This window comes from Dromiciops gliroides, chromosome 1, assembly GCF_019393635.1.
Source record: "Dromiciops gliroides isolate mDroGli1 chromosome 1, mDroGli1.pri, whole genome shotgun sequence".
NCBI lineage: Eukaryota > Metazoa > Chordata > Mammalia > Microbiotheria > Microbiotheriidae > Dromiciops > Dromiciops gliroides.
The window spans coordinates 512,195,896-512,203,393 of NC_057861.1; the positions used below are offsets into that span (position 1 = coordinate 512,195,896).

The following is a 7,498-nucleotide window of genomic DNA, read 5'->3' on the forward strand; positions in this document are numbered from 1 at the left end:
CCATCTTGGTTCTACTTCCCCAAATCACTCTTTTCAACCCTGGAATTGTGATGAGGGTCCATGGTCCATTGTGGTTGCAAACTCTGATGTTCTAGTGCTCCTTCTTGCTCTGGGATCACCATCCAGGGTTGCAACCCAAATCTGAGTATGGATAAAGCAACAGAGTCCTACCCCCATTGTTAGCAAAAATATGCTTATGATCTCCTGATCAGTTGTTAGACATCATTATCATCTGTGGATTGGAAGTTCTGGAAGTACCTGCTGCTGATGACAATGATGATTAAGTGGTTCCCAAGGCCTACTGCTTATTTTCTAGGGCCTTGGTCTATGCTGATGTGATCTACACTAGATTGTACTCCACTATCACCCCAGTGAGACAGATCTTTCCTGCTGATGTTCTACGTTGTCTTTTGCTGGAAACATATTTCTTTCCATAATTTTATGGATTACACTTCTCGAATTGCTTTATGACATTATGTAAAGGTATTTGGAGGGTTTTTGGAGAGATTTCATGGGAGTTGCTGCCTTTTCTCTGCCATCTTGGCTCCCCTTATTCAATGCTAATGATTTAGGTAAGTTTGTTTTGTTCCTGCAATTTTGCTAAAGTTGTTAATTATTTCACTTAGGTTTTTAAAAATTCATTCTCCAAGGAGTTCAGAGAAACCTGGAAGGACTTGCATGAACTGATTATGAATGAGATGAGAAGGACCAGAAGAACATTGTACACAGTATCATCAACATTATGTGTTGATCAACTGTGATAGACTAGATTCTTCTCACCAATACAATGTTACAAGAAAGTTCCAAAGGATTCATGAAGGAAAAGGATCTCCAAATCCAGAAAACAAAAAGAACTGTGGAGTATGGATGCTGATTGAAGCATACTATTTCTTTTGTTATTGGTGCTGTTGTTTTTCTTTTTTGAAGTTTTTCCTTTTTGCTCTTATTCTTCTCTTATAACATGAATAATGCAGAAATATGTTTGATGTTATATATATATATATATATCTCCCATATCAGATTACCAGGTGTCCAGGGGAGGGGGGGAGGGAGGGGAGGGAGGGGAGGGAGGGGAGGGAGGGGAGGGAGGGAGAAAAATATGAAATTGGAAATATTCTGAAAACAAATGTTGAAAACTATCTCTACATGTAACTAGAAAATAATGAAATAATTTTATTTAAAAAAATCATTCTCCAAGATTCTCTAAGTATACAAAATGAGCAAAAAGTACAACCATAAAGCACAATATGAATTGGTCAAAAGCCAAATAAGCAATCCAGGAAGAACTCTTTTTTTTTTTTTCAAAATCAGAGGGATAGAAGGAAAATTAAAGAAGTGATTGTGAAGGAAAACAATAATGCAAAGACAGCAGTTTGGCAAAAGAGGAAAAATATTGAAAAAATACCTTTAAAAGCAGACTTGACCAAACTGTAAAAGTTGTACAAAAGTGCATTGAAAAATACTCCTTTAAAAATCAGAATTGGCTAAATTGGGAAAATAAAGAGGTATGAAAGCTTACTGAAGGCAATAATTCTTTAAAAATGAAAATTTGGGGGCAGCTAGGTGGCACGGTGGATAGAACACCGGCCCTGGAGTCAGGAGTACCTGAGTTCAAATCCGGCCTCAGACACTTAACACTTACTAGCTGTGTGTCCCTGGGCAAGTCACTTAACCCCAATTGCCTCACTAAAAAAAAAACTAAATAAATAAATAAAAATGAAAATTTGTGTACAATAAGCTAAAGACCCCATGAGACATCAAGAAACAATATAATAAAGTCAAAATAATGATAAAAAAGAAGAAAACAATAAATATCTCATCAGAAAATCAATTGAAGTGGAAAACAGATTCAGGAGAAATAATTTAAGAATCATTAGACTACCTGAAAGCCATGATGAAAGGAAGATTATCAATATCATATTTCAAGAAATTATCAAGAAAAAGTGCCTCAATATCATAGAACTAAAATCAAGTAATCACTACCTAAAAAAGATACAAAAATGAAAACTCCCAGAAATATTATAGCCAAATTCCAAAGCTACTGGAATGAAGAGAAACAATTTCAGGAAGCCAGAAAGAAATCATTCAGAAAGAGTCACAGTCAGGATCACAGATTTATCAACTACTACATTAAAGGGGAGAAAGTCTTAGTATGTGATATTCTCAAAGGCAAAAGAGATAGGATTTTAATCAGGAATAAGCCACCTAGAAAAAATGAGTATAATCACTCAAAGAAAAGAAATGGATATTTAATGAAATAGAGGACTTTAAAAGTCCTGATGACCAGAGGTGAATAGAAAATTTGACTATCAAATACAAAGACTCAAGAGAAGGATAAGGAATTCGATAAAGCTACCTGTTTATCCTTTTTTTAAATTGGAAGATGATAAATGTGTCTCCTAAGAACTTTATCATTATTAGGGCAATTAAAAGGAGTATACATAGAGAGAAAACATGAGGGGGACTTGACTATGATGGAATGATGTAAAAAGAAAAATTAACAGGGATGCTCTGGGGGATGAGGGAAAGGAAAGAAAGAATGGGGAAAATCTGTCCAATTATTCCACTAAATGATTTGGAGCTACCCTCAAAGGGCTATAAAAATGTGCATACATTTTGACCAAGTGATACTACTACTACTAAGTGTATATCCCAAAGTGATCAAGGAAAGCAGCTTTTATGTGATGGCAAAAATTTAGAAATTGAAGGGGTGCTCATTAATTAGGGAGTGGAAAAACAAGTGATATATGATTTTGACGGGATGTTACTCTATAAAAATGGTGAGTGGGATGGTTTCAGAAAAACAACAACTGGGAAGACTTATATGAACTGATGCAAAGTGAAGGGAGCAGAATCAGAACATTGTACACAGTAGCAGAATCACTGAATGGGTGATTAATCATGAATGACAGTTACTCTGATCAATACAATGATCCAAGGCAAATACAAAGGACCCATAATAAAATATGTTATGTACCTACATAGAAAGAAGTGATAGGCTCTCATCTCCTCTCCCAAGCTTTGTAACAGGATCTGCTGCTTTAGTCACATCCTTGAAACAAGATGGGAAAGGTTGGAGTCAATGGATTTGAACATATTGGATGCCTGATAAACAGAGATGCATTGAACTCCAGTGGAGTAGATATTGTGGTCATCAATGACCCCTTAATTGACCTCAACTATATGGTTCATATGTTTCAAATTGATTCCACCCATGGAAAGTTCAAGGGCATTGTCAAGTCTGAGAATGGAAAGCTGGTGATGAATAGAAAAGTCATTGCCATCTCCAGGAGCAGGCCCCCACTGATATTAAGTAGGGAGATTCTGGAACTGAGTATGTTGTAGAGTCCACTTGTGTCTACCAATCTGAAAAAGGCTGGGGACCACTTAAAGGGTGGAGTCAAGTGGGTCATTGTTTCTGCCCCTTCTGCTGATGCCCCAATGTTCATGATGGAAGTGAACCATGAGAAATATAATTCCCTTAAGATTGTCAGTAATGCTTCCTGCACTATGAACTGCTTGGCCTCCTTGGCTAAGGTCATTCATGACAATCTTGCCACTGTGGAGCGATGCATGACTAGAGTCCTTGCTATTACTGCTACCCACAATATAAGCCCTGCTTCTACAGGTGCTACTAAGGTTGTAAAAAGGTCATACCTGGATTCTCCAACATTTATTATTTTCCTTTTTTGTCATTTTAGCCAATCTGATAGGTGTCAGGTGGTACCTCAGAGTTGTTTTAATTTTCATCTCTCTAATCCTAGAGATTTAGAGCATTTTTTCATATGGGAATAGATAGCTTTGGCTTCTTCATCAGAAAACTGCCTGTTCATATCCTTTGAACATTTCTCAATTGGGGAATGACTTGGATTCTTATAAATTTGATTTAGTTCCCTATATATTTTAGAAATGAGGCCTTTATCAGAAGTACTAGCCATAAAAATTGTTTCCTAGCTTTCTGCCTCCCTTCTAATTTTGGAGGCATTGCTACTATTTGTACAATTTTTTTTTAATTTAATGTAATCAAAATCATCCATTTTACATTTTGTAATATTCTCTATCTCTTCTTTGGTTATAAACTGTTTTCCTTTCCAAAGATTTGAAAGGTAGCCTGTTCCTTTCTCTCCTAATTTACCTATGGTATCACCTCTTATGTCTAAATCATGTATCCATTTTGACCTTATTTTAGTATAAGTTGTAAGATGTTGGTCTATGCCTAATTTCTGCCATACTATCATCCAGGTTTCCAAGCAGTTTTTGCCAAATACTGAGTTCCTATCCCAGAAGCTGGAGTCTTTGGGTTTATCAAACACTACACTACTAGTGTCATTTACTACTGTGTTTCCAGTGCCTAGCCTATTCCATTGATCCTCCACTCTATTTCTTAGCCAGTACCAGATAGTTTTGATGACTGCCACTTTATAATAAAGCTCCAGGTTTGGTACAGCTAACCCACCTTCCTGTGAATTTTTTTTCATTATTTCCCTGGATATTCTTGATTTTTTTGTCTTTCCAGATAAATTTTGTTATTAATTTTTCTAGCTCTACAAAATAATCTTTAAGTAGTCTGATTGGTATGGCACTGAATAAGTAAATTAATTTAGGTAGAATTGTCATTTTTATTGTATTAGCTCTGGAACAGGCAGTTTTCTGATGAAGAAATCAAAGCTATCTATTCCTGTATGAAAAATGCTCTAAATAACTAATGATTAGAGAGATACAAAGTAAACAACTCTGAGGTACCACCTGACACCTATCAGATTGGCTAAAATGACAAAAAAGGAAAATAATAAATGTTGGAGAAGCTGTGGAAAAATTGGAACACTATTGCATGGTTGGTGGAGCTGTGAACTGATCCAACGATTCTGGAGAGCAATTTGGAATTATGCCCAAAGGGCTATAAAGCTGTGCATACCCTATGACCCAGCAATACCACTTTTGGGTCTTTTCCCTAAAGAGATCATGGAAAAGGGAAAAGGACTCACATATATAAAAATATTTATAGCTGCTCCTTATGTGGTGGCAAGGAATTGGAAGTTGAGGGGATGCCCATCAACTGGAGAATGGCTGAACAAGTTGTGGTATATGAATACAGTGGAATACTATTGTGCTGTAAGAAATGATGAGCAGGAGGAGTTCAGAGAAACATGGAGGGTCTTGCGTGGGCTGATGATGAGTGAGATAAGCAGAACCAGAAGAACATTATACACAGTATCATCAAGATTGTGTGTTGATCTACTGTGATGGACTATATTCTTCTCACCAATGCAATGGTACAGAAGAGTTCCAGTGAACTCATGATAGAAGAGGATCTCCAAATCTAAGAAAAAAAAAAAAAGAACTGTGGAATATAGATGCTGAATGAACCATACTATTTCTTTTGTTTTGGGTGCTGTTGTTTTTCTATTTTGAGGTTTTTCCTCATTGCTCTGATTTTTTTCTTATAACATGACTAATGCAGAAATATGTTTAATGTTATTATGTGTATATATATATGTGTGTGTGTGTGTGTGTATATATATATATATATATATATATATATATATATATATATATATATATATATATATAAAACCTATATCAGATTACCTGCTGTCTAGGAGAGGGGGGATGGGGGAGGGAGGGAATAGAGGGAGAAAAATCTGAAATTGGAAAGCTTGTATAAACAAAAGTTGAGAACTATACATGTAACAGGGAAAAAATAAAATACTTTATTAAAAAAAAAAGATTGTTGTCATGATAAAAGGCATCGAAAAAAAAGGTCATACCTGAACTAAATTTGATGCTCACAGGCATGGCTTTCAGTGTTCATACTCCCAATGTGTCTGTTATGGATCTGACCTGTCACCTACTGAAACATGACAAATATGATTATATCAAGAAATTCCTGAAGCAACCATCAGAGGTACCTTTGAAGGGCATCTTGGAGTACACAAAGGACCATGTTGTATAATGTGACTTTAACAGCAACACCCCCTCTTCTACCTTTGCTGCTGGTGCTGGCATTTCCCTCAGCAAACTTTTTTTGAAGCTCATTTCCTGGCATGAAAATGAATATGTAGCCAAATTCCAGAGATCCCAGGTCAAGGAGGAAATACTGCAAGCTGCCAAAAAGAAAGAATTCAAGTACTGTGGAGCCCCAGTTAGGATAGCTCAAGATCTAGCAGCTTCTACATTAAAGGACCAGAGGGCATGGAATATGATATTCCAGAGGGCAAAGGAAATGGGATTACAACCAAGAATCACCTACCCAGCAAAACTCATCATAATCTTTCAGTGGAAAAAATGTGACTTTAATGAAAAAGAAGACTTTCAGATATTTGTGATGAAAAGACCTGAACTGAATGGCAAATTTGACTTTCAAATACAAGACCCTAGAGAACCATAAAAAATTGGAGCTGGGGGATATGCCTGGGGTCGTATGGTGGGTGACCATCTTGTGTCTGAGGCCAGGTTTTGGCTGGGATCACCCTGGGTCCAGGGGTGATGCTTTTTCTACTGTGTCAGCTAGTTAGGTGATGCCATCTTTAGGTTTAAATTGAGAAGTGAAGGGAATGCACTGGGAGAGGGGGAAGGGCAGAGGTGAAATCCTACATGAAAGAAACAGAAAAAGGCTTATGGAGTGGGGAAGAGATGGGAGAGGAGCAGGGCAGTAAATGAATTTTACACTCATCAGAAAAAGCTCAAAGACCTTAAACTCATCAGAGCTGCCTCAAGGAGGGAATAATGTACACGCTCAATTGGGTGGAGTAATCTCTCTAACCCTGAAGGAAAATAGGATGGGAAGGGGATAAAGAGAGAGGGGCAAAAGAAGAAAGGGCAGAGTGGGGGAGGGGACAGACAGAAGCAAATCACTTTTGAAGAGTGATAGGATGAAAGAAGATGGATAAGAGAATAAATATCATTGGGAAGGGGATAGGATGGAAGGGAAACAGTTAACAATAGTAATCATGAAAAAGAGAAAGGGGGGAAATTGTACAAAAAATATTTATAGCAACTCTTGGTGGAGGCTAAGAATTGAGAATCAAGGGAATGTCCATCAATTGAGGAATGATGGAAAAAGCTGTGCCATATGATTGTATTGGAATGGTCTTTTGCTACAGGAAATGACAAACAGGATGATCCCCTAAAAACCTGGAAAGACTAAAGAACATTGATGTATAGTGAAGTGGGCAGAACTGGGAGGACATTATGCATAATGACAACAGTATTGTTCAATGACAAATTGTGAATGACTTAACTACTCTCAGCAATGCAATGATCCAAGACAATCCAAAGGAACTAATGAGGAACCTTACTATACACCCCCATATAAAGAACTGATAAAAAGAACACTTGTGGATTGTGCATATATAACCTGGATGTTATCTGGTGGAGGTGGGGGGGAGGAAAGGGAGGGAGGGAGGGAGAGAAATTTGGAACTCTAAATCTTATGAAAATGAATGTTGAAAACTACCCTTACATGTAACTGGAAAAAATAAAATAAATGTTTGTTGCT

The 7,498-nt window shown here is 37.0% G+C and overlaps 1 pseudogene; it reads left to right on the forward strand.

Annotated features, from left to right (window-relative positions):
• The first annotated feature begins 3,063 nt into the window (after nt 1–3,063).
• LOC122750990 lies at nt 3,064–5,953 on the forward strand (annotated as a pseudogene).
• The last annotated feature ends 1,545 nt before the right edge of the window (nt 5,954–7,498 follow it).